Source organism: Fundulus heteroclitus, chromosome 11, assembly GCF_011125445.2.
Source record: "Fundulus heteroclitus isolate FHET01 chromosome 11, MU-UCD_Fhet_4.1, whole genome shotgun sequence".
Lineage (NCBI taxonomy): Eukaryota > Metazoa > Chordata > Actinopteri > Cyprinodontiformes > Fundulidae > Fundulus > Fundulus heteroclitus.
The window spans coordinates 3074977-3075804 of record NC_046371.1 but is presented as its reverse complement, the minus strand read 5'-3'; positions in this window follow the sequence as shown (position 1 = coordinate 3075804).

The window sequence follows — 828 nt, the reverse complement described above, 5'->3', positions numbered from 1 at the left end:
ATATATATTTTTTTTTCATTTTGAGCAATTCAGAAGGGGCCTTGATGGTTTAAATTCACAAGACAATCACCGGACATTTTCCCTCAGGATTTACTACTCAAGAACAGAACTCCTGGTTCCATAAATCATGGCAAGTCTTCCACGTCTGGAAGCAACAGACCACCATCACTGCCTCCACAGTTGACACGCAGTGTTAGGGGTTAATCTACAACGTTGGTAATTTAACACAAATCGTAAAAAATTAACGTTTTTGTTTTGTTAGCCTACAAAATTGTCCCGAAACTTTTTTTTGGGAGACAGAAATGTGTTTTCGTTTGGGTCAGCAGTGGTTCTGGTCTTGGATCTCTCCCATGGAGGCCATTTTTGCCCAGTCTCTCTCTCTCTGTTACTCTTGAATCATGACCTTTGACCCTAACTGAGGCAGTGAGGACTACAGAGTTTTAGATGTGGTTTATCCTGAAGGAGTCGATGTGCAATCTACTTCATCTGGTCAGGCAGGATCTAATGAAGTGACTTTTTTTTTATTCTACAAGTCTGCTAATAATCAGGCCAGCTTTCCAAAAAAATGTGTTCAGTTCATAAATTAGCATTTGAGGCAATTAGTTTTTCACATCGCAAACGACATTTCTCACATGATCCGAAGCATTTACGCGTGACAAAAAGGCAAAGCCGGAGAAATCTGTGGCAAATAGTTTTTCACAGCACTGCGCAACATGAAAACAGATGAAAAGTCAGCTGAACCCAAGATCTCCCAAATTTGAAAATGATGCAAGTACTGAGCACCCTGTAATAACATGAAACCAACGGTCTTGACTCTTCATCTTTTTG